Source organism: Macaca thibetana, chromosome 5 (assembly GCF_024542745.1).
Source record: "Macaca thibetana thibetana isolate TM-01 chromosome 5, ASM2454274v1, whole genome shotgun sequence".
In the NCBI taxonomy this organism is placed as follows: Eukaryota; Metazoa; Chordata; class Mammalia; order Primates; family Cercopithecidae; genus Macaca; species Macaca thibetana.
This window is the reverse complement of record NC_065582.1, coordinates 89,232,662-89,259,078: the sequence shown is the minus strand read 5'-3', so window position 1 is coordinate 89,259,078 and position 26,417 is coordinate 89,232,662. Positions and strand designations below refer to the sequence as shown.

Here is a 26,417-nt window from a genome sequence, read left to right as displayed (position 1 = left end):
AAGTTTCAGCAGAGACTGCAATATGGTCATGGAAAAAAAAAGTTGGACGAGAAGAAGATAGTCGGGGGTGTGGAGTGAATGATGTGACCTGGAGGCTCTCTCTCTCACTAGTCAGTATATTTGTAGTGCAACAGGGCTCTGTTTGGCAAGCCCAATGTTACAGAGATTTATTGATTCTGCTTTCAACTGTGATCAGCCACTGAATGACTTGTCTCACTTTCGGGTGTAGTGTATGTCTACCATACAAAGCATTCTTTGCCTAGAAACTATTGTAACTGTTTACCGCAAAATCAGTGTTGCTACGAGTCAATAACAACGTGCCAAGTAGGTGGGCATTGATCAAACAAGAGAAATATATATTAGTTACTTGAAAGATTCACTATATTCTTTGGTGGAAGGTATAGCCATTCTGAAAAGTGAAAGGCATATAAAACAGTTTTGTGAAAGACTAATTTATTTCATTAGGAGTCTTTCTGACCTATAATTAAAGTACAACCTTTAGTAAACAAATAAAGAGCTTAATGTTTTAAATTACATACAAGGCATGAGCCTCCTAAATGGCATCCTGTCACCTGGAGAATCCCATGTGGAAAAGCAAACAATGTTTTCAAAACCTCTGAATAAAAAAACATCTCCTGTATCTTATCACTCTCCTGACCTCCTCACACCTCTTCCCTATGGCAGCCATTTTCTCAGTCCAGATATGTTTCATGAATACTAAAATATCTTTTCTTTTTAATAACACAATTGAAATTACATTTTATGTACTGTTCTTCAACTTATTTTATGCGTCTCATTTTTGGGGGTCTTCTTCCCCGCCCCCGTCTTATTAAAGTACAATTGACAAATAGAAATCGTGTATATTGAAGTATACAATGTGATATTTTGATATATACATACACTGTGAAATTGTTACCACAATCAAGCTACTTAACATATGTATCACCTCACATAATTAGCTTTTTTTCTGGTGCTGAGAATATTTAAGATCTATTCTCTTAGAAAATTTGAATTATGCCAAAAAATTAGCTGGGTGTGGTGGTGGTGTCCTGTAGTCCCAGCTACTCAGGAGGCAGAGGCAGGAGAATGGTGTGAACCCAGGAGGCAGAGCTTGTAGTGAGCCGAGATCATGCCACTACACTCCAGCCTGGGCAACAGAGCGACATTCCATCTCAAAATAAAAACAAAAAACAAAAAACAAAAAAGGAAATTTAAAGTGTGCAATACAGTATTACTAACTATAGTCACCGTGCTATGTATTCGATCTCCAGAGCTTATTATCCTATATAGCCAAAGCTTTGTACTCTTTGAGCAACATCTCATTTCTCCTACTTCTCCCTACCTGTAGCAACCACCATTCTACTTTCTGCTTTTATGAGTTTGACGTTTTTAGGTTCTACATATGAAATCATGCAATATTTGTCTTTATGTGCCTATCCTGTTTCATTTAGCATAGTGTTCTCCAAGTTCATCCATATTGTTGCAATTTCCTTCCTTTTTAAGGCTCAATAATATTTCATTGTATATACATGCCATGTTTTCTTTATTCATTCATCATTTGATGGACACTTAAGTTTATTTCATATCTTGGCTATTGTGAATAATACTACAATGAACATGAGAGTGTAGGTATCTCTTCAAGATGTTTATTTCAGGACCGGAAACTGTGGCTCATGACCGTTATCTCAGCACTTTGTGAGGCCAAGGCAGGCAAATTGCTTGAGTTCAGGAGTCCAGCCTCTGTACCATAGTGAGAACTTGTCTCTACAAAAACAAACAAACAAACAAACAAACAAACAAAAACAGCAAAAAGAAATATAAAAATTAGCCCAGCATGGTGTTAGGTACCTGTAATCCCAGCTATTCAGGAGGCTGATGCAGGAGGATCACCTGAGCCCAGGAGGTGGAGGCTGCAGTGAGCCATGATCATGCCACTGCACTTCAGTCTGGGCAACAGAGCAAAATCCTGTCTCAGTAACAATAATAATAAAAGAATACTGATTTCATTTCCTTTAGATATTTTAGATATAGACTCAGAAGTGAGATTACTGGTTCATATGGTATTGCTGTCTACTCTCTCTTCAATTCTGTTTATATTTGCTTTATATATTTAGGTCCTCCAATGTTGAGTGAATATATATTTATAATTGTTACATATTCTTGATAAATTGACACCTTTATCATTATATAATGACCTTCTTTGTTTCTTGTGATAGTTTTTGACTTAAAGTCTATTTTGTCTGATATAAGTATAGCCACCCCTGCTTTGTTTTAGTTAACATTTTTATGAAATATTTTTTCCATCCCTGCACTTTCAGCCTATGTGTGTACTTAGGACTAAATTGAGTCTCTTTTAAGGAGCATATATTTGAATTTTGTTTTTATCCACTCAGCCACTCTATGTCTTTTTTTTTTCTTTCTTTTTTTTCTTTGAGACGGAGTCTTGCTCTCTCACCCAGGCTGGAGTGCCGTGGCATTATCTTAACTTACTGCAACCTCCACCTCCAGGGTTCAAGCGATTTTCCTGCCTCAGCCTCCTGAGTAGCTGGGATTACAGGCACCCATCACCACATCTGGCTAATTTTTGTATTTTTAGTGGAGTTGGGGTTTCACCACGTTGACCAGGCTGGTCTTGAGCTCCTGACCTCAGGTGATCCGCCCACCTTGGCCTCCCAAAGTGCTAGGATTACAGGCATGAGCCACAGTGCCTGGCCCTATGTCTTTTAATTAGATATTTTAATCTGTTTACATTTAAAATAATTATTGAGAGGTAAGAATTTACTATTGTCTTTTGTTAATTGTTTTCTGATGATTTTATAGTTCCTTTCTTCTTCTTCTTTTGATATCTTTCTTTCTGATTTGATGATTTTGCAGTGTTATGCTTATTCCTTTATCTTTTGTATACCTACTAGACATTTTTTTGTGTCATTACCATCAAGCCTACATAAATCATCTCATAGTTAGGACAGCCTGTTTTAAGCTGATAACAACTTAACTGATAACAACTTAATTCCGATCACATACAAAAACTCTATGCTTAATTTCTCCTCCTCCCACATTCTGTGTTTTTGACATCACCATTTACACCTTTTTATATTATCCATCCATTAACCAATTATTGTAATTATGGTTATTTTTAATAGTTTTATATTTCATACTAGAGGTCAAAGTAATTTATATACCATTGTTACATTATTAAAGTATTCTGAATTTGACTATATTCTCATCTTTACAGTGAGTTTTATGTTTTCATATTGTTAGTTAGCATCCTTTTGTTTCAACTTGACAAACTCCCTTTAGTGTTTCTTGTAAGGCAGGTCTAGCAGTAATGAACTGTCTCTGCTTTTGTTTGTCTATGACTCTCTGTCTATTTCTGAAAGATAGCTCTCTTAAATATGGTATCCTTGTGACAGAGGTTTTTTTTATATTTCAGCACTCTGAATATAGCATTACACTTTCTCCTGGTCTGCAAGGTTTCTTCTGAGAAGTCCACTGATGGTTTTATGAGAGTTCCTTACTTGTGACCAGTCACTTTCCTCTTAATGCTTTCAAAATTCTCCCTTTGTAGTTAACTTTTGAGAATTTGATTGTAATGTGTCCCAGTGACCATCTCTTTATTTATCTGAGGTTCTTTAATTCTTTGAGTTTGGCTCCCTTTTTCTTTGCTCCCTTTTTCTTTGTCCCTTTTTTCTTTGCTCCTTCTGAAACTTTCATAATGCATATATTGGTTTGCTCAATGGTGTACTATAACTTCTGTAGGATTTATGCACTCTTTTTCATTTTTTTCTTTTTGTTTCTCATAATTTCTAGTGATGTATTTTTGAGCTCACTGATTCTTCCTTCTGCTTGACTGAGCCTACTGTTAAAGCATGCCATGGAGGTTTTTAGTTCAGTCATTGTGTTCTTCAGCTCCAGAATTTCTCATTGGTATTTATGGTTTATGGTTTCTGTCTCTTAAACTTATCTTGTTCATGTATTATTTTTCTGATTTTATTTCATTGTCTGTGTTCTCTTGTAGCTAGGTGGAGCTTGTTTAAGACAATTATTTTGAGTGCTTCGTCAGACAGTTCATGCGTTTTCATTTTTTTAGGTTTGGTTTCTTTGTTTTAATTTGTTCCTTTGGTGGTGGTGTGCTTCCCTGATTATTAATGATCCTTGTGTCTTTGTATTGGTGTCTACACATTTAAGAAATAGATACCTCTTTCAATATTTACAAACTATCTTCAACAGAGAAAGCTATTCTCCAGTCACCTTGCCTAGAAATTTTGAGTGGACCATCTAGTGGGGTCCATGTGTGTGCTTCCTGTTGGAGTACTTAGGTGAACTGACCTCACACCAGGGTCTGCAGGGGTATGCCTGGAACCTGAGTTCAATGGGGCAGGGCTCATGACTGGGTCCATAAGTATTGGCCTGGAGTCTGTGTCTTCAGGGACAAGCCTGGAGACTGGGTCCACAAAGGTGAGCCTGAAATTTGTTTCCGTAGGAGCTGACCTGGTGCTGGAGCATGACTTAAGTATGAGTCCACTGGGGCTGGTCTGGTGCTGGGGCAGGCCTGGCACCTGAGTCCATGGAGATGGGCTTGGCACTTGGGTCCATTGGAGTGGACCTGGTGCCAGGGTTAACTAGAGTTGATGTTGAAGTCAGGTGCTCACTTCACTCTTCTTCCCCCAGGTGGAGGGTATCTTTCTCCATACTGTGTGGAGGAGGGATGCAGATAAGGTGAAACTGTTCTTTCTACCTTCTTTAGGGTGTCTTTTCTTTATTTCTATGCTCCACCCAAGTGCTGTAATATCTCATATGGATTCCTTAGCTCTTATGAAGATGTTTTCATGCATGGATGGTTGTTCAAATTGGTGTTTCTGTGAAGGAACAAGTGCTGAAAATTTCTCCTCTACCATCTTGCTGATATCACCCTTCTACACTCACTTTTAAGCTATATCACAGTGTACAATTCTATGCATTTACTAAAGCTTATTTAGTTAGATAGCCCATATTTTATTTTATAATTGAACAAGGTCATAATGGAACAAAACCATTAAAATAATATAGAATGATAAAACTTAAAAAAAAAAAAAACTTCTGACCATCTGGGAGCTACAATAGCTATTCTGAGGGGTGGGGAAGGGGCTGGCCTCTGAGGATTAGCAGTTTCTCTTGAGAGCAGAAATAGACCTGCTGGTGATGAGCTTTTCAATCTTTCATGAAATTCAGGGCTAGTTCTCAGGCTCAATGAGAAGGTGTTTAATTTCTCAGGGAACAATTCACAGAACAGAACTTTAGTAATATCAGGAAATATTTCCCAACATTGTCATTACCTTTAACTGATCTCTCCTAGTTTATAGCACCTCTGCAAAGGTGTCAAGTAAGATGGAATCAGAGTTTTCAAAAACCAGTCTCTTCTGGTGTAGCAGGTGTTGAGCCATTACAAGGGCTCATTATTCCCTTGATTAATTTCTTTTCCTTTATTTGGTACCATGCTTACCGATTTGGGGTAGACTGAGTGAGCTTAATGGAGTCTCCCAAACTGAAACAGCCAACTGGAGCACAGTTCTTAATGGGATAAGAATAGTCATGCTTCCCAGCTTCCATCCATAGAGGTAGAATTGCGGAGTTCCATGAAAAGGGCATTAACATTTTCCAACCTTGCTGACTTTGAAAAGCCTGTCCCACCTAGGGCTAGCTAATTCCCAGAGATAGTTAAAAACTAGCCTATGAGTGTCTTTTATATGTACACTAACCAGTTAAGGTTCCATACCCCCACCACCTCCTCCCTAAGGCTCTCACACTCAGGGCCACTATACCCCTTTCCTAATCACCCCAGGGCCTGGCACCAGAAAACTAGGGACTGCCCTAGAGCCTGCTGAAATTTATTCAAACTAGCCAATCCTAAATCTGCATACCCTGTCTGTTCTGTTCCTTCCCATGAAAACCACCATAAAGATTATTTCCCACATTTCTCACTAAATCTCTCTGCCTCCTGACTGACTCTGGTGTTTCTCCATGTCCCAGCCCCCAACCCAACCCCTAACTCAGCCTTGGTGTGGTGTGGCAGGCTCTTCTCCTCTGGGGATGTGTGAGTATAACAAACTAAATTTTTAATGACAGTGATCTCCTGATCTGTTGGCCCAACCATGCTTGAATAACAATAAAGCCTACATTTTCAAACACACGGGTGGTACCTGCCAGCTTGACTTTGCATGTTGTTCCTCATATGCATTCACCTAGACCCTAGAGGCTTCAAGCAACCACTATTCCTCCTGCTAGGGAGCTTTTGCTCTTGCTGTTCCTCTTGCCAGAAGCAACCCTCTTTATCCTGAACCATTCCCCAGACCGAGGGAGCCTCTCCACACTTCAGATCTCATCTCAATCATCTAAATCCTTAGAGACCTTACCTGAGCCCCAGTCTGTATTTGGCCCTTTGCCATTGTTCTAATGGCATTCTATTTTGTCTTTGTAGTGCATAACATACTCGGTGTTTGATTACCTGGGAGATTATTTGGTTAAGGTTTGGTTTTCCCTTTAAGACTGGAAATGCCAAGAGAACAGCAGCTGCATCCTTTTTTTCTCATTATTGCGTCCCTATTGCACTGTCCGGTACATGGCATGTGCTCCTTATTTGTGGATTGAAGGGATGGGTGAATCCCTTGGGGACTGTTGGAAAAGAGAGAAAGAGTCCTTAAAGATAAGCTAAAGTTCAGCAGAAGAAAGTTGGAAGAGTCTCAGAGAAATACATTTTATTACTGTTAAGATGGCCTCATTTTCCCCAGTCAGCTGAATCATAACAGATGACACAAAGTGTTAAATAAATCCAAGTACATATTTATGATGAAATATTATACAACCATTAAGAATTATGTTTGCAGTCTAATTGTCTCCTAAGTATGGCACAGTCATAAAAAGAAATACTACATAGTTACTCAAATTATACTGCAGATTTATGTTTACTAACATGGAAAAATGATCCTGATATATTGTTCATATTTTTAAAAAAGCAGATTAAATTTACAGAACAATTCATATAGGTTAATGTTGCTTTGCTTAAAACTGGTATAAAATTATAAATATGTGCTTATGATATACAAGGAACTGTGAAAAACATTTTACATTAACATGAAATGTAACAGTCTTATAAGGAAATTACTATCATTATGTCCATTTTAAAGGTAAATATTAGGAAGCTTTTAGAGGTAAGACATTTGCCTATACTTCAGAGCTAATTATATTAACAATGATTAGTTATCTTTTTAAAATTTTATTTTTTAAACTTTATTTTCTAAATTTTCTGCAATTAACATAGGTTAGTTTTATAATAAAAGAAATAATTTTCTTATCTACATGCTTTAATGACATTAAAACATTAAAATATTAATTTTCTAAATTTTTTAGCTTTTATTAGATTCAAGGGATATAGATTACATGGGTATTTTGAGTGATGCTCAGATTTGGGGTAAAATGACTTCATCATACAGGTAATATAGTAACCAATAATTTTTCAACCCTTCCCCCTTTCCCTCCCTCCTGCTCTAGTAGTCCCCAGTGTCTGTTGTTGCTATTTTTATGTTCATGAGTACCGGATGTTTAGCTCCCACTTATAAGTGAGAGCATTCAGTATTTGGTTTTCTGTTCCTGTGTTAATTTGCTTCCGAAAATAGCCTCCAGCTGCATCCATGTTATGGCAAAGCACATGATTTCATTCTTTTGTATGGCTGCCTAATATTCTATGGTGTATGTGTATCACACTTTATCCAATCCCCTCTTGACGGGCCTCTAGATTGATTCCATGTCTTTGCTATTGTGAATAGTGTTGCAATGAACATACGAGTGTGTCTTTTTGGTAGAACCACCTACTTTCTTTTGGATATATACTCAGTAATGGGATTGCTAGGTCGAATGGTAGTTCTGTTTTAAGTTTTTTGAGAAATATCTGAACTGCTTTCCACAGTGGCTAAACTAACTAACATTCCCAACAACAGTGAATAGGCATTCCTTTTCTCCACAGCCTCACCAACATCTGTTATTTTTTGACTCTTTAATAACAGCCACTTTGACCTGTGTGAGATGGTATCTCAATGTGATTTTGCTTTCCTTGATGATTAGCGATGTTGAGCATTTTTTCATACGTTGGCTGCTTGTATGTCTTCTTTCGAGAAGTGTCGGGTTCATGTTCTTTGCCTACTTTTTAATGGTTTTGTTGTTGTTGTTTTTTGCTTGTTGAATTAAGTCCTTAAAGATTCTGTATCTTAGACTTTTGTCAGATGCATAGATTGTGAATGTTTTCTCCTATTCTGTAGGTTGTCTGTTTACTCTGTTAATAGTTTCTTTCCCTGTACAGAAGCGCTTCAGTTTATTTAGGTCCCACCTGTCAATTTTTGCTTTTCTTGCAATTGCTTTTGAAGACTTAGTCGTAAATTCTTTGGCACGCCCAATTTCCAGAATGATATTGCCTAGGTTTTCTTCTAGGACTTTTATAGTTTGAGATCTTACATTTACATTTTTAATCTATCTTGAGTTAATTTTTGTATATGGTGAAAAGTAGAAGTCCAGTTTTCTTCTTCTGCCAATGACTAGCCAGCTATCCCAGTATTGCTTACTGAATAGAGAGTCCTTTCTCCATTGCTTATTTTTGTAGACTTTGTTGAAGATGAGATGGCTGTAGTTGTGCAGATTTATTTCCGGGTTCTCTGTTAAGTTCCATTGTTCTATGTATCTGTTTTTGTACCAGTACCATGCTGTTTTGATTACTATAGGCTTATAGTTCAAAGTCAGGTAATGTGATCCCTCCAGCTTTGTTCCATTTGCTTAGAGATGCTTTGGGTATTCAGGCTTTGTTTAGTTCCATATGAATTTTGCAATAGTCTTTTCTAATCTTCGAAAAGTAATGTTGGTAGTTTGGTAGGAATAGCATTTAATCTGTAGATTGCTTTGGGCAGTATGGCCATTTTAACAGTAAAATAATTGTTAACATTAATATTAATATTTTAATAAAATATTAACATTAACACTTTAATAAAATATACTTTCATAAAATATTACTTATACAATGTCAAAACACAGTAGACTAAAAGCCATATGTGGATAATTTTAATTATATTATTTTTGAATGAAGAGAGAATAGGAAATGGATGTCAATATTATAAATGAGTCTGTTTTCTCTTTATGCAATTTACATTTTTGACATTTCTTACAATAACCTTGCAATATTTGCTGTCATTATTAAGCAATTTGCCAAAGTTGCCTACTATAGAGCAGCTGGCATTGGGATACTTTCATTTCAGGCCAAATCCCTGTAAAGTATCTGAGGTAACTGCAACTCTCATCTGACAATATCAAGTCTCTAAGAAAGAGATTTTAAAGGTTTTTTTTTTTTCTATAGCAAAATTAATTTTTATTTCAAGTCATCATTTTGCAAGAGGAGAACACCTTGACCTCAAATTTCATTCTCATTTCTTCCCCAGATGACTTCTACCTTCACCCCTCCCTGTACCCACTTTCTAGGGATTAACCACCACATTTTACAATGTCTCAAAATATCAGGGAAAAATTAATATGTGTTAGTTCTTCAGAAATATTATTTTTCCTCATATCAGTGGTATAGAAACATTGATAACAGTCAAATCCCAAACCAAACTTACCTCGATTCACCCTTCTGAGTGATCAATACACTGGCTTTGCTTGGTAGTATTAAGTCATAATAATGCCACCCTCCTGTGACTTAAAGTCAGCCAGGTTGACATGATCTCTCTTTGATCAGGTTGAGGATTTATTGCCAAATGGAGTTAGAATCCTCTTTACCTAGAAAGGGTGGTCACACCAGGTCATCCTGGAGGGAACTAAAAGAGTACATTGAGCCTAAGCTGGCAGCTGCTTTTGCCTATTAAGTAGTCTTTCTGCTCTAGAGCAGATGGTGTTGGCAATGCCACATAAGTCAGCCTGGAAAGACACAAACACATTTAGAAGTTGACTTTGACTTTTCCTTTGAGTGTGTGTGTACATCTATCTATCTATCCACACACACACAGACACACAAATATAAACATATCACTAGCGTTTTTGTGATGTTTAGTTTGCAGGCTGGTCTGTCAATGTATTTTTAGTGCCTACTCAAACCAGTGCTGGCACACACTGAGCATTCAATACTTGTTTGTTGCATCAATGAATAAATAAACAGTAAATGAATTTACCTTTCCATAAACGATGACTATTCACAGAAAATATGTCATAGCCATGAAATGAGTCAGATGTATTTTATTTATAAAATGACACATGGGGAGTCTAAAGGGAAAAGAGTGTAACCAGCTGCTTTACTCAGAGTTCCAGAGTTGGAGTGGAGAAATCTACTGCAGTGATTCCTCTAGAGTAGGAAATACTTAGGGTTATGCCATGCTGAATGTGGAGAGAAGAGAGTTCATTGTTTTGTCTTTGGTGCACCAGGTTCATACCAGAGTAGCACTTCTGAGTGGAGGCATGCCAGGGCAATCAGTGCCACCACAGAGGATCAGTCAAGCTCGGTTCTTGTTCAGACTCAGGAAAACCTCAAAGAGATTCATTTCCTAGATATCCGGGAACAGCCAGAGGTACACACATAGACACGTGGAAACTCTTCACGAGGCCTACTGAGTTTCTGGGATCTTCTCCCCCTGGTGTTGGAGTAAGCCAGGAATTCTATCCCAATAGAGATCTGGTAATAAGATTGGGAATTTGAAACTTGGTGTCTGGCAATGCCTTCTGTTTCCATTATCATAATCATAATCATTAACTTTGCAATTACATTTATCTGAACACCTATAGACCAGGCACTATGCCACATACTTTGTTTCTCATTGTTACAAGCTTTCGGGAAGATATTATTATCTCCCTGTTACAAGGGAGAAAATGAACCCCAGAGAGGCAAAATAATGTTCTCAAAGCTTACTGGGAAAAGGCTTGCCTTCTCAGTTGAAAAATTCTTTGACTCCCAATTACTTAGAGTTGCAGTTTTAATCTAGATTTTAAAGTGCCCTAGGAGGAACCCTCAGGAGCCATCTCAAGGAAAGGATCATGTGGAAAGTTTAAGGTTTCCTCCATGCAGCACACATTTTGATGAAGCATCTTTGATTTCACCTATTTTCAATTCTAGTCAACCATGTAATATTTAATATGAAGGGCTCTGCTTTGATATTTGAAAAAATTCAGAAAAAGAAGGAAAGGGAATGAAGGGAAAAGAAAGAAGAGAGATAAATGTTAAAAAGCATCAGCTTAAAGAAAAAATCCAAACTTTGAATTTTGACATTTCTGGATCTTCAGAAACTTTCCCCAAGACACCATTCCTTATGTAACTGCAATCCCTGTTCTTGAGCAGGCTTGATCCCATCAAACTGGACACACTGCTGCTTCTTAACTATTCCTCATGTCTATTTGCCTCTGTGTCTCTTCATTGCTTCCCCAAGCTTATGCTGGTTTTTTTTTTTTTTTTTTCTGCCGTTCATTTCTGGCTGCCTCACAGCCTCCACCTCCTGAAGACTTCACTAGCTTCCCCTGACTGGAAGCTATTTAGCGTACTCTGAATGCACATAACACTTTGTCTTAATAATATTTTGAGACACTCAATAAGATAGATATTGTGTCCAGAATTTATTCCTTCAGGTGGGTTCTTGGTCTTGCTGACTTCAAGAATGAAGCCGTGGACCCTCACGGTGAGTGTTATAGCTCTTAAAGATGGTGTGTCCGGAGTTTGTTCCTTCAGATGTTCAGATGTGTCCAAAGTTTCTTCCTTCTGGTGGGTTCGTGGTCTCGCTGACTTCAGGAATGAAGCCGCAGATCCTCACGGTGAGTGTTACAGCTCTTAAAGGTGGTACAGACCCAAAGAGTGAGCAGCCCCAAGATTTATTGTGAAGAGTGAAAGAACAAAGCTTCCACAGCATGGAAGGGGACCCAAGCTGGTTGCTGCTGCTGGCTTGGGTGGCCAGCTTTTATTCCCTCATTTGGCCCTGCCCACATCCTGCTGATTGGTCCATTTTACAGAGAGATAATTGGTCCATTTTACAGAGTGCTGATTGGTGTGTTTACAATACTTTAGCTAGACACAGAGTGCTGATTGGTGCATTTTTACAGAGTGCTGATTGTTGCATTTACAATCCTTTAGCTAGACACAGAGCACTGATTGGTGCATTTACAGTCCTCTAGCTAGACAGAAAATTTCTCCAAGTCCCCACCCAACCCAGAAGCCCAGCTGGCTTCACCTCTCATTATCATAGCCTTGGGTAAGATGACTGAATAGAAACAGCTCTGGTCTGCAGCTCCCAGTGAGACCAAAGCAGAAGGTGGGTGATTTCTGCATTTCCAACTGAGGTACCTGGTTCATCTCATTAGGGCTGGTTAGACAGTGAGTGCAGACCATGGAGGGCAACCAGAAGCAGTGGGGAGCTTTATCTCAGCAGGGAAGCACAAGGGGTCAAGGAACTCCCTCCCCTAGCCAAGGGAGGGAGGGACTGTGCCATAAAGGATGGAGCTATCTGGCCCAGATACTATGTGTTCTCATGGTCTTTGCAACCCACAGACCAGGAGATTCCCTCAGGTGCCTACACCACCAGGACCCTGGGAATCAAGCACAAAACTGGGCGGCCGTTTGGGCACACATTGAGCCAGCTGAAGGAGTTTTGTTTTGTTTTCTTTTTGATAACCCAGTGGTGCCTGGAATGCCAGCAAGAGAGAATCGTTCACTCCTATGGAAAGGGGGTTGAAGCCAGGGAGCTAAGTAGTCTAGTTCAGTGAATCCCACCCCCATGGAACCCAGCAAGCTAAGATCCACTGGCTTGAAATTCTCACTGCCAGCACGGCAGCCTGAAGTCGACCTGGAATATCTGAGCTTGGTGGGGGGAGGGGTGTCCACCATTACTGAGGCTTGAGTAGGCAGTTTTCCCCTCACAATGTAAACAAAGCTGCCAGGAAGTTCGGACTGGGCAGAGCCCACCTCAGTGTGCCAAGCTGCTGTAGCCAGGCTGCCTCTCTAGATTCCTCCTCTCTGGGCAGGGCATTTCTGAAGGAAAGGTAGCAGGTCCAGTCAAGGGCTTATAGATAAAATTCTCATCTCCCTGGGACAGAGCACCTGGGGGAAGGGGTGGCTGTGGGCACAGCTTCAGCAGACTTAAACATTCCTGCCTGCCAGCTCTGAAGAGAGCAGAGGATCTCCCAGCACAGTGCTGGAACTCTACTAAGGGAAATACTGCCTCCTCAAGTGGTTCCCTGATCTCTGTGCCTCCTAACTGGGAGACACCTCCCATCAGGAGTTGAAAGACACTTCATACAGGAGAGTTCCAGCTGGCATCTTGTGGGTGCCCCTCTGGGATGAAGCTTCCAGAGGAAGGAACAGGCAGCAACCTTTGCTGTTCTGCAGCCTCCGCTGGTGATACCCAGGCAAACAGGGTCTGGAGTGGAACCCCAGCAAACTCCAGCAGACCTGCAGCAGAGGAGCCTCACTGTTAGAAGGAAAACTAAAACAGAAAGCAATAGCATCAACATCAACAAAAACGACAACCACGCAAAAACTCCATCCGAAGGTCACCAACAGCAAAGACCAAAGATAGATAAATCCACGAAAATGAGCAAAAAACAGTGCAAAAAGGCAGAAAATTCCAAAAACCAGAATGCCTCTTCTCCTTCAAAGGATCACAACTCTTGCCAGCAAGGGAACAAGACTGGATGGAGAATGAGTTTGACGAATTGACAGAAGTAGGCTTCAGAAGGTGGGTAATAACAAACTCCTCCGAGCTAAAGGAGCATGTTCATGTTCTAACCCAGTGCAAGGAAGCTAAGAACCTTGATAAAAGATTAGAGGAATTGCTAAGTAGTATAACCAGTTTAGAGAAGAACATAAATGACCTGATGGAGGTGAAAAACACAGCACGAGAACTTCATGAAGCACACACAAGTATCAATAGCAAAATCGATTCAAGTGGAAGAAAGGATATCGGAGATTGAAGATCAACTTAATGAAATAAAGCATGAAAATGCAAGATTCGAGGAAAAAAAATGAAAAGGAATTAACAAAGCCTCCAAGAAATATGGAACTATGGGAAAAGACCAAACCTCTGTTTGATAGGTGTACCTGAAAGTGACGGGGAGAATGGAACTAAGTTGGAAAATAATCTTCAGGATATTACGCTGGAGAGCTTCCCCAACATAGCAAGACAGGCCAACATTCAAATTCAGGAAATGCAGAGAACACAACAAAGATACTCCTCAAGAATAGTAACCCCAAGACACATAATTGTCAGATTCACCAAAGTAGAAATGAAGAAAAAAATGTTAAGGGTAGCCTGAGAGAAAGGTCGGGTTACCCACAAAAGGAAGCCCATCAGACTAACAGCAGATCTCTCTGCAGAAATCCTACAAGCCAGAAGAGAAGAATTTAACATACTTAAAAAGAAGAATTTTCAACCCAGAATTTCATATTCAGCCAAACTAAGCTTCACAAGTTAAGAAGAAATAAAATCCTTTAAAGGCAAGCACATGCGGAGGGATTATGTCATCACCAGCCTTGTCTTACAAGAGCTCCCAAAGGAAGCACCAAATATGGAAAGGAAAAATCAGTACCAGCCGTGGCAAAAACAACCCAAAATGTAAAGACTATCAATGCTATGAAGAAACTGTATCAACTAATGGACAAAATAACCAGCTAGCATCATAAAGACAGGATCAAATTCACACAGAGCAATATTAACCTTAAATGTAAACAAGCTAAATGCCCCAATTAAAGGCACAGACTGGAAAATTGGATAAATTGTCAAGACCCATTGGTGTGCTGTATTCAGGAGATGCATCTCATGTGCAAGGACACACACAGGCTCAAAATAAAGGCATGGAGAAGGATTTACCAAGCAAATGGAAAGCAAAGAAAAGCAGGGGTTGCAATCCTAGTCTTTGACAAAACAGACTTTAAACCAACAAAGATCAAAGAAGACAAAGAAGGACATTACATAATGGCAAAGGGAACAATGCAACAAGAAGAGCTAACTATCCTAAATATATGTTCACCCAATACAGGAGCACCCAGATTCATAAAGAAAGATCTTAGAGACCTACAAAGAGACTTAGACTCCCACACAAAAATAGTGGGAGACCCCACTGTCAATATTAGACAGATCAATGAGACAGAAAATTAACAAGAATATTCAGGACTTGAACTCAGCTCTGGACCAAGCAGACCTAATAGACATCTACAGAACTCTCCACCCTAAATCAATAGAATATACATTATTTTCAGCACCACATAGCACTTATTCTAAAATTGACCACATAATTGGAAGTAAAACACTCCTCAGCAAATGCAAAAGAATGGAATCATAACAAACAGTCTCTCCGACCAAAGTGCAATCAAATTAGAACTCAAGATTAAGAAACTCACTCAAAATTTCACAACTACATGGAAACTGAACAACTTGCTCCCTGTATGACTACTGGGTAAATAATGAAATTAAGGCAGAAATAAATAAGTTATTTGAACCCAATGAGAACAAAGACACAATGTACTAGAATTTCTGGAACACAGCTAAAGCAGCGTCTAGAGGGAAATTTATAGCACTTAATGCCCATGGGAGAAAGCAGGAAAGATCTAAAATCGACCTCCTAACATCACAATTAAAAGAACTGGAGAAGCAAGAGCAAACAAATTCAAAAGCTAGCAGATGAAAAGAAATAACTGGGATCAGAGCAGAACTTAAGGAGATAGAGACACAAAAACACCCTTCAAAAAATCAATGAATCCAGGAGCTCATTTTTTGAAAACATTAACAAAATCGAATGCTAGTCAGACTAATAAAGAAGAAAAGAGAGAAGAATCAAATAAATACAATAAAAAATGATAAAGGGGAGATCACCACCGATCCCACAGAAATGCTAACTACCATAAGAGGATACTATAAACACCTCTACACAAATAAACTAGAAAATCTAGAAGAAATGGATAAATTCCTGGACACATCCACCCTCCCAAGGCTAAACTTGGAAGAAGTCAAATCCCTGAATAGACCAATAACAAGTTCTGAAATTGAGGCAGTAATTAATAGCCTACCAACCAAAAAAAGTCCAGGACCATACAGATTCACAGCCAAATTCTACCAGAGGTACAAAGAGGAGCTGGTACCATTCTTTCTGAAACTATTCCAAATAATAGAAAAAGAGGAACTCCTCCCTAACTCATTTAATGAGACCAGACATCATCTTGATACCAAAACCTGGCAGGAGACAGAGAATCTGGGTGCTCCTGTATTGGGTGAACATATATTTAGGATAGTTAGCTCTTCTTGTTGCATTGTTTCCTTTGCCATTAGGTAATGCCCTCCTTTGTCTTTTTTGATCTTTGTTGGTTTCAGAAAATTTCAGAAAAATTTTCTTTGTCTGAAAAGAAAATTTCAGGCCAATATCCCTGATCAACATAATGCAAAAATCCTCAATAAAATATTGGCAAACCGAATCCAGTAGTACATCAAAAAGCTTATCCACCACAATCAAGTCAGCTTCATCCCTGGGATGTAAGGCTGATTCAACATAAGAAAATCAATAAAGGTAATCCATCACATAAACAGAACCAATGACAAAAACCACATGATTATCTCAATAGATGCAGAAAAGGCCTTCGAGAAAATTCAACACCCCTTCCTGCTAAAAACTCTCAATAAACTAGGTACTGATGGAACATATCTCAAAATAATAAGAGTTATTTAGAACAAACCCACAGCCAATAACATATGGAATGGGCAAAAGCTGGAAGCATTCCTTTTGAAAACGGGCACAAGACAGGGATGCCCTATCTCACCACTCCTATTCAACATAGTATTGGAAGTGATGACCAGGGCAATCAGGAAAGAGAAAGAAATAAAGGGTATTCAAATAGAAAGAGAGGAAGTCAAATTATCTCTGTTTGCAGATGACATGATTGTATATTTAGAAAACCCATTGTCTCAGCCCAAAAACTCCTTAAGCTGATAAGCAACTTCAGCAAATTCTCAGGATAGAAAATCAATGTGCAAAAATCACAAGCATTCCTATACACCAATAATAGACAAACGGAGAGCCAAATCATGAGTGAACTCCCATTCACAATTGCTACAAAGAGAATAAAATACCTAGGAATGCAACTTACAAGGGATGTGAAGGACCTCTTCAAGGAGAACTACAAACCACTGCTCAAGGAAATAAGAGAGGATACAAACAAATGGAAAAACATTCCATGCTCACGGATGAAAGAATCAATATCGTGAAAATGGCCATACTGCCCAAAGTAATTCATAGATTCAGTGCTACCCCCATCAAGCTACCACTGACTTTCTTCACAGAATTAGAAAAAAACTACTTTAAATTTCATATGGAACGAAAAAAGAGCCCGTACAGCCAAGAAAATCCTAAGCAAAAAGAACAAACCTGGAGGCATCACACCACCTAGCTTCAAACTATACTACAAAGCCACAGTAACCAAAACAGCATGGTACTGGTACCAAAACAGATATATAGATCAATGGCACAGAACAGAGTCTTCAGAAATAACACCACATATCTACAACCATTTGATCTTTGACAAATCTGACAAAAACAAGAAATGGGGAAAGGATTCCCTATTTAATAAATGGTGTTGGGAAAACTGGCTAGCCATATACAGAAAACTGAAACTGGACCCCTTTCTTACACCTTATACAAAGATTAACTTAAGATGAATTAAAGATTTAAATGTAATACCTAACACCATAAAAACCCTAGAAGAAAACCTAGGCAAAACCATTCAGGAGATAGGCATGAGCAAGGACTTCATGACTAAAACATCAAAAGCAATGGCAACAAAGCCAAAATTGACAAATGGGATCTAATTAAACTGAAGACCTTCTGGACAGCAAAAGAAACCATCATCAGAGTGAACAGGCAACCTACAGAATGGGAGGAAATTTTTGCAATATATCCATCTGACAAAGGGCTAATATCCAGAATCTACAAGGAACTTAAACAAATTTACAAGAAAAAAACAAAAAGTCCCATCAAAAAGTGGGCAAAGGATATGAACAGGCACTTCTCAAAAGAAATCATTTGTACAGCCAGGAAACACGAAAAAAAGCTCATCATCACTGATCATTAGAAAAATGTGAATCAAAACCACAATGAGATACCATCTCATGTCAGTTAGAATGGCGATTATTAAAAAGTCAGGAAACAACAGATGGTGGAGAAGATATGGAGAAATAGGAATGCTTTTACACTGTTGGTAGGAGCGCAAATTAGTTCAACCACTGTAGAAGACAGTGTTGTGATTCCTCGAGGATCTAGCACCAGAAATACCATTTGACCCAGCAATCCCATTACTGGGTATATACCCAAAGGATTATAAATCATTCTTCTATAAAGACACAGGCACACGTATATTTGTTGCAGCACTATTCACAATAGCAAAGACTTGGAACCAACCCATATGCCCATCAGTGATAGACTGGATAAAGAAAAGGGGGTGCATATACACCATGGAATACTATGCAGCCATAAAAAAGGATGAGTTCATGTCCTTTGTAGGGACATGGATGAAGCTGGAAACCGTCATTCTTAGCAGACTAACACAGGAACAGAAAACCAAATGCCACATGTTCTCATTCATAAGTGGGAGTTGAAGAATGAGAACATATGGACACAGGGAGGGGAACATCACACACTAGAGCATGTTTGGAGGTAAGGGGCAAGGGGCGGGATAGCATTAGCAGAAATATCTAATGTAGATGACGGGTTGATGGGTGCAGCAAACCACCATGCATGTGGTGCAGCACATGTATACCTATGTGACAAACCTGCACATTCTGCACATGTATCCTAGAACTTAAATTATATTAAAAAAGAGATGGCTATAATGAAAAACAAAAACACAACAAAAATGTAATAATTCATATGAAACTGAGTTTATACTCCAATCAACCACACTTTGGAGTTTGTATAAAATATATCTTATTTCCACAAACAAAGATATTAACCGGAATAATCAACACTTAGTTTCCCTGTTCAGGTTATTTATTAACCGTCATTGCAAAGACTGAAAAACCAGGATGATTTCCTAGTTTGGTCTAATTAATTTTAATTGTGTATATAAATATATGTTCATATGATAAATATTATATACCAAAATTAGCATGAGACAGATCCAATCAAGAACCAGTTCAATAATTGGACAAATTCAATGAAAAAGACAAATTCCTCCCCACAAAACCAAATATTATCAAAATCAACAGAAGTAGAAATCAAAAATCTTAATAACTCTTCATTTAATAAAGAAATTGAATTGCTTATTAGAAATCTTCCCCCACACACAAAATTATGACTCAAATGGGCTCATTGATGAGTTCTCTTAAATCTTTAAACAAACAGTAATACCAGTATTACACAAGTTTTTCTAGAAAATAGATAATTATATGACAAATTTTCCAGCTTTCCAACTCACTTTTTGAGGATACCATACCTAGGTTCCAAAACTTGACAAAAATACTGCAAACAAAGAAAATTACAGACCAATGCTTCTCAAGAATATTGGTGCAAAAATCCTAAATATATTTTCAACTGAAATACAGCAATACATAAAAAGCGTAATACACTCTAAGTAAAATGTAACTTTAGTTTAACATTCAAGAATCAAGAATGCAATTCACAATATTAACGAAACACAGGAGAAAAATCATATGGTCATCTCCATACACACAGTAAAAACATTACACAATATCCAATATCCATTCATGACCAAAAAATGAACAAAGCCCAGTAAACCAGGACTAGAATTAATCTTTCTCAATTTGATAAAAAGGCATATATAACAAGAACACCCACAGCCAACATTTTACTTAATAGCAAAAGTCTGAGTATTTTCCTTCTAAGATTAAAAACAACACGAGGATGTCCATTTATACCACTTCTCTTCAACATGTCATTGGGGTCCCAGTCTATGCAAAAAGGCAGTGGTACTCGAGGGGATGATTTTGCCCTGCAAGAGATATTTTGCAATGCCAGGAGACATTTTTGGTTTTCACAACTCTGGGGAAAAGGAGATGTTACTGTTACCTAACGGGTAGAGGTCAGAGATGCTGTTAAGCATTCTATGATGCACAGGACAGGTTCAAAATGTCAACAGTGCTAGGGTTGAAAAATCCCCCAATAAGGCAAGGAAAGGAAATAAAATAATATATAAATTAGAAAGAAAAAAATGAAAATCATATTTATCTTCCAGATGACATGATTTTTCATCTAGAAATTATGAAGAAATCTACTTTTATTTATATTTATTTATGTATTTATTTATTTTTGAAACAGGGTCTTGCCCTGTCGCCCAGGCTGGAGTGCAGTGGCGCGATCTTGGCTCACTACAACCTCCACTTATCGGGTTTGAGCAATTCTCCTGCCTCAGCTTTCCAAGTAGCTGGGATTACAGGCGCATGCCACCACACTCGGCTAATTTTTGTATCCTTACTAGAGACGGGGTTCACTACCTTGGCCAGGCTGGCCTCGAACTCCTGACCTCAAGTGATCTGCCCTCCTTGGCCTCCCAAAATGCTGCGATTACAGATGTGAGCCACCATGCCTGGCCAGAAATCTATTTTTAAAAACTACAGTACTAGAACTAGTGAGTGAATTTGTAAAGGTCATAGGAAATAAGATCAATATACCAAAAAATTAACTTTATTTTTATGTACTTCCCAAAAACAATTGGAAAATATTTTTAAATTATAGCAACAAACACACAAAATATTTCAGAATAAATTTAATGAAAGATATAAAATATCTCTATACTTAAAACTATAAATATTCCTGAAATAAATTTTAAAAATCTAAATGAATGGAGAGATATAGAATGTTCATGGATCAAAAAACTCGATACTGTTAAGATGTCTATTCTTCCCAAATTGATCTATAGGTTAAACCCAGTCACAATCAAAACACTGAAGCATTTTTATAGAAAATTACAGTATGATTCTACAAAAAGTTGGAGCACTTACATTTTATTTCAAGACTTATGATAAAGCTACAGTAATTAAAATAATTTAGAATTATCATTAATATAGGCAAAAAAATGGATGGGAAAGATTTGAGAGATGGGAAATAAATCCTTATATACAGAGTCAGTTGATTTTCTATAAAGGTTTCAAGACAATTCAACAGGTGAAGAAAAATTGTTTAAACGAATGGAGCTGGAAAAACTAGAATAAATACATGGAAAAAAAATAAACCTCAACTTCAACCACACATTATACATAAAACTCAATTCAAGATGGGTCACACACCTAAATGTAAAGGCAAAAATTATCAAGCTTCTAGGAAAAACATAAGAGAGAACATCTTTGGAACCTTGAGAGGCAAAGATTTCTTAGAGGTGACACGAAAGGTACTAATTATATACGAAAAATAGAAAAAATTGATTTCATTAAAATTTAAAACTTCTATTCATCAAGACACTATTAAAATGAAAAGGCAAACCATATATGGGAAAAATATTTACATACCCATAGCTAACAAAGAACTTGTACCCAGAATAGAAATACTTAAAAAGAAAAGGCAACCCAATTTAAAAGTGGGCACAAGATTTGAACGACAATTTACACCCAGAAAGGAGCCTTAATCCACAGGGAAAATTAGCACACACAAAAATGACTGTTTGCATTCCTAATCTCTATTGCCTTCTACAGGTTAAGTATCTCTTACCCAAAATGCTTAGAACCAGAAGAGTTTCAGATTTTAATTTTTTTTCAGATGATAATATTTGCTTTATACATCCTAGTTGTGCACCCCAAATCAGAAAATCTAAAATTCAAAATGCTCCAATGAGTATTTCCTTGGAGCATCATGTTAGCACTCAAAAAGTTTCAGATTTTGGAGCATTTCAGATTTTGGATTTGTGATGCGCAACCTGTACCACTAAGAAGTCTCACAATTTCACTATCAAAGAAAGATGAGTGATATTCTTTACATTATGAATGCAATCTAAGACATGAATCCTCTAAGCTTGGATGGTTTTGTTTGAAGAGGTGAGAAAGACAAATTTTAAAATTACATTCTTACTGCAGGAGCCTTGAACATGGCAGATTAAGCACAAATATTTATTTCCTCCCCCAATCCGTGTTAAAACAACAATAAAAGAATAAAAATATTCTAAACCCACAATTTAAAAAGAGAACAGATTACAGGAAATGAGGTATGTCAATAAACTTTTGGAAGATGAGATGTTGGCTAGGCATAGTAAAGAAAGCTGAAATGTAAGCATCTAAGATGCAAAGGAAGATGCTCACAAATAGCAAGCCATTTCATCCAGCAGCACCAAGGAGAGTCCCAAGCATTGGATGCACCAGTTACTGTGGAAGTTGGTGGTGAGAAATATAGTGAGAAGTGATAAAAGTATGTGTGAAGAGCATGTAGATTCCCAGGTAGCCTCCCCACACCTCCTCATAGCTAAGTGACTGCCTCTGCTCCAATCTAGCAAGGACAGGAAGGTGTATTCTCTAGAGAATCCAGGCAGTCTTTAAGGCTAACGACAAAATTCTGTGTTAAGCTTTTAAGCAAATTTAGAATTTAGAAAACTTGCATCTGCACAGTAAAGAAACAGTTTCCCAATACATAAAGACTTCTCTGATTAGTGGCTTTATTAAGAATGTGTTTATTTGATATTATACAATAAAAAGGGTCAAATTTGGAAGATCTGCGTATCTCAGTGAAGCAATATTTTCCAAATGAGCAATATGCCATGCAGAGAGCAACACACACATGTACACTTACATATGTATGAATATATTTATTTTTATGACCTCCACATATTGAAAAGTTTGGGGTTTATATTAGCTTTCCCCGTTTTCTGTAATTGTAACTTTTTTCTCCAACTTTGTGAAATCTGGCTCCCATTATTCTCAGTCTGCTTACATATTTGGTCAGTCCTCATATGAAAGCAATCTACTGACCTTGCTGGGCTGCTACAGAACTGGGTGTTTCTTTCTCATAAAAGCACCCAACACCTCTGTGAGATGCTGCTGCCTTTGTTAAGATGTGTCTTCCTTGCTTAGGCCCCTGGTCCCTATAGTTTTTGAGTAGCATTATTATGGAAGGACAGAAAGGAGGGAGGGGAAAAGAAAGTGTCCTTATATTTAATGTAGTTGAATTCATTAGTATTTTCCTTCATGGTTTGGATTACTTTTGTCTAAAAAAATCTTCTCTATTCCAATTTTTAAAGATATCCTACTATATTTTCTTCTAAAGGTTTATATTTTTGTCTTCCTCACATAAATCTTTAGTCTACTTAGGACTGATTTTTGTTTGTGGCAGGTGGTAGGGATCCAATAATAATAATTTTGTAATGTGGATAACATTTGTTCCATTACCATTTATGGAGGTATATTTCTTTATTATAAAATATACTTTTAAAAATAGTAAAGTGAAAGTAATCTACTTTAGTTTGAAGAAGAACAGAAGAGAGAACTTAAACCCTATTATATCATGTCTGAGCTTCAGTAGATCATGTTGACTACTGTTCTGCTGAGGCTAAGACATGACGTAGAGTTGCATCTTCTAATACAGTTTGCTTCACGCCATAACATTTCCTGAGAAGAAAATTCAAATGTTAAACCAAGATAGGCAATTGTATTTCTGATAGAATTAAAGAATTATCTTGCTTGTGTTACCAAGAAGCTAAAATATATTAAAGCAAAAATTGGAGAACTACTCATGTAATTTTTCAGTAGAAGGCTTACAGTCATCATTCACATGTTATACATTTCCTCTGATTAATATTTCCCCTGATTAATCTTATGCCTACACAAATACTCATGGCTTCCCTTTGACATAAATACTTGTCACAGCTGCTACTGATGAACACAGAGTCGTCTCTGACTAGCCAACTGGCTATGTTGACTCATCAGAATATAGATTCTCTAATCTTTTCTTAATAAGATAACATAGCAAATACAGAATGTACTTTAATTATAATAATTGCAAAAACATAAGAACCTATAGAAATAAATTTTTTTAGTAAAAAATACATAAATCTGAAAAGTTTACACAATGCTTGTGAGTGAATTAAATTCCTATACACGTAGTGAAGTTTAATGTTTGAATGAAACCAGCATTGTGTGCCAAAAATCTAATGTAAAGATTAGGTCTAGGCTAGGAGCAGTGGCTCACACCTATAATCCCAGCACTTTGAGAGGCCAAGGTGGGTGAATCACTTGAGGTCAGGAGTTTATAACCAGCCTGGCCAACATGGTGAAATTCTATCTCTACTAAAAATACAAAAATTAGCTGGGCGTGGTGGTGCACACCTGTAATCTCAGCTACCTGAGAGGCTGAGGCAGGAGAATTGTTTGAACATGGGAGGTGGAGGTTGCAGTGAGCCGAGATTGTGCCACTGCACTCCATCCAGCCTGGGTGACAGAGCGAACCTCCGTTAAAAAAAAAAAAAAAGAAGTTTAGGTCTATTCTAAAATAACTTCCTACTTTTCCTGAATCATTGTATGATGATTTCAATTGTTTACATTCTTTGAGCGGCAGTTTACATGTAGTACATTATTTTAAAAACATCTTATTGAGGCATACTAGTGTGTCTTGTGGACCAGGAATACCACCTTCAAAATAGAGACTATGGGCTCTTTCTGATATTAAGCTTAAGGAGTAATTGATACTTTGAATTTCTCAGTAACTAGCTCTTCTTTTCCTTTGATGGAAACCATATCTGTTGTGCTTATAGTCAGTGTAAAATAGTTTTGCTGTTGCTAAATAATGGGGGTATAGGATACTAGAAAATGACATTTCAGACTTTCCTCAGGGGTGAGTCACCTAGCACAACCTGGGGCAATGAGTAGAGCTGCTGACATAAGTTTGGTTACTCATTGAGAATCTCCTTGTTCTGAAAATGAGCTAAGATTTAAAGGCATCTTTCAGAGAGGAAATAGGAACTTAGGGAACCCATATGGGAGTGGACAATTTCAAAATGAAAAGACAGACATTCTGCTTCCCATAGTCAGAAGTAACTAATAGATATTTGAAATAAGAATAGATGGAATCTGTCATCAAAGACAGATAAATAATGATAAGATTTGGCCCTGATGCCAATTTGGAATAGTAGATGAGGAAGCTGAGCTTATTTTGAGGGTGAAATGAATCTTAGTATCTCACTAGGTAGTAAACATGTAGTATCAAGTAAATTATACAAGCTGAAGTGAAATGAATGAGGGCACAACGCTGAATATTTTGGGCCCCAATGTCATACAGCCCACCATGAATGAAGTCAGTGAGATGGTGATGGCTCAAGACAGAAAGCTTCAGAACACATTGAGAAATGACTTTCTTCCTGAGGGACAGTGAGTAGGGCAGAAATGAGGACACAGTGACTGAGCACCCTGGGACTCTGAGACACGACCTTGGGATCCAGACCTGGAAATGATGTTCAGAATAAATTCTGGATGAGACCGTTACCATAATTTTAACAGCATGAATCCACATCTATTTAATCTAGTAAACGTAGACAGGGTGCGAACAAGAAGGAACTAAGGGGGAGTAATGCTTTCTAGCTAAGATACATGTGGTTAGGTTTAGTCAGGTGAGGTGAGGTGAGGTTTAGTCAGGTAAGGTGAAAAAAGCTGTGCTTTCTGTGCCATCCAATTCTATGCTAGAGTCAAAGACTAACCTGCTCAGGTGAAGTAAGAGTAGTTTTCCTACCTTGGTGGCAGCATGGTTGGGATGAGAAGGGCAGTGTGTGAATAAGGATGTGGTGTGCAGATGACAGGGACCATTCTAGCTAAGGATGCTGGAAAGACAGTGGTAGAGCAAAGCAAAAAGGTAAAGCAAAGCAAAAAAGTGGGAGAGAATCAGGGCAGCTAAGGATTGTAAATGTCATCCAGTCTGGAATTTTCCTCTGCAGATATGTCAACTATATTTTTTATGGTCATTTGGCAGCTGGTGAGAAGTTTTAAACCTGCGGAGGTTATCAGTGATTACCTTTGCCATCGCTGAGCAATGATGAATAGAGCATTTACATAAGCTGCAGCTTTGTGCACACAGCAGTGGCCCTCAATATTACTCTGTTTCTCAAACCTACAGCAAGATTTAGAAAAGGTGTAAGAATGGATTTAACTTATGATAGAAATCTCAAAACAGGCCCATACCTTGTGCAGAGTAGTAAGTGGTACAGAATGGAAACAGCAAGCCCTTCTTAATTGCCTCAAGTTTGCTAGGGTCTGTTTCTCAGTTCTTAGTTTTTGAAGAAATAATTTTTCCTGGGCTTGTTTTCTGAACCCAATACCTGGATTTGGGCTTTTGAAAATGAAACTCTTTTTCCCGCAATTCCAGTCATTCCCAATTCCCTTTCCTACTTCCCATGCCCACACACCTCTCTATAGTTGGATCACACACCCACACACACACACACATATCAATTATCTGCTCTGTGCTTC

At 37.9% G+C, this 26,417-nt stretch overlaps 1 long non-coding RNA gene across 1 annotated transcript in view; it reads right to left on the bottom strand.

The window, feature by feature from the left end:
• Positions 1 to 1,435: 1,435 nt before the first annotated feature.
• Positions 1,436 to 26,417, bottom strand: part of LOC126955219 (uncharacterized) — a 30,421-nt gene continuing 5,439 nt past the window's right edge. The window contains exons 2-3 of the long non-coding RNA XR_007725845.1: positions 6,485 to 6,651; positions 1,436 to 1,764 (exon numbers count right to left, since the gene is read on the bottom strand). This is a non-coding gene — a long non-coding RNA (uncharacterized LOC126955219). The remainder of the gene's footprint in view (positions 1,765 to 6,484; positions 6,652 to 26,417) is intronic.